The sequence below is a fragment of the Solanum tuberosum genome, unplaced genomic scaffold (assembly GCF_000226075.1).
Source record: "Solanum tuberosum cultivar DM 1-3 516 R44 unplaced genomic scaffold, SolTub_3.0 scf00180, whole genome shotgun sequence".
NCBI lineage: Eukaryota > Viridiplantae > Streptophyta > Magnoliopsida > Solanales > Solanaceae > Solanum > Solanum tuberosum.
Genome location: NW_006239107.1, coordinates 4,402 through 5,607, shown reverse-complemented (window position 1 = coordinate 5,607; position 1,206 = coordinate 4,402).

Genomic DNA, 1,206 nt, shown 5'->3' with positions numbered 1-1,206 from the left:
TCAGGCATTCTCGGGTCAGGCGTTCTCAGGTCAGGCATCCTCAGGTCATGCATCCTCATGTCAGGCATCCTCGGGTCAAGCATTCTCAGGTCAGGCGTTCTGAGGTCAGGCGTCCTCAGGTCAGGCATTCTTAGGTCAGGTGTTCTGAGGTCAGGCATCCTCAGGTCAGGCATCCTCGGGTCAGGCATTCTCAGGTCAAGCGTTCTCAGGTCAGGCTTCAGGCGTTCCCAGGTCAGGCGTCCTCAAGTCAGGCATTCTTGGGTCAGGCATCCGTAGGTTAGGCATTCCAGGTCAGGCGTCCTCAGGTCAGGCGTTCTCGGGTCAGGCATTCCCAGGTCATGGGTCCTCAGGTCAGGCATCCTCAGGTCAGGCGTTCTCAGGTTAGGGATTCTCAGGTTAGGCATGCTCAGGTCAGGCGTTCTCAGGTCAGGTGTCCTCAGGTCAGGTGTCCTCAGGTCAGGCGTTCTCAGTTCTGGCATTCTCAGGTCAGGCATTCCCAGGTCAGGCGTTCCCAGGTCAGGCGTTCCCAGGTCAGGCGTCCTCAAGTCAGGCATTCTTGGGTCAGGCATCCGTAGGTTAGGCATTCCAGGTCAGGCGTCCTCAGGTCAGGCGTTCTTAGGTCAGGCGTTCTCGGGTCAGGCGCTCTCAGGTCAGGTGTTCTCAGGTTAGGCATTCCTAGGTCAGGCGTTCTCAGGTCAGGCATTCTTAGGTCAAGCATCCTCTGATGTTGCCCATAGAGTGGACTTACACATACGTGGCTCGTAGTTCTGGGACTATATGGGTACGCTGAACCCTAGTCCAACTCGGTATTATGCTACTCCCAATGAATTAAGTATTTAACTGGTTATGACTGAATTTTTATAAATACTGGATAGCTCGAACTGAACATGCAAACTGAGAATGCAACAATTAATTTGATAATGATGTATTAATAACTGAGGCATGTATAACTGAATAACTAAGATATCTGACCTAGCATGTGTAATTCAAGAACTAAAGAAATACATAGCTAGGGTTCTGAAATTCATGCGAGAAACGATGTAATAATAAGCTGAGCAATAACATGATAATCTGATTTGGAGCATTTAAATAACTAATTCATGATGATCTGTTGAAATTCTAGAAACCCTAGGTCTGTTCATAATCATGGAATCAAGAATCTGACTGCATTCTAGGGATCTAATGGGTGAAAGGAACCAAATCCCT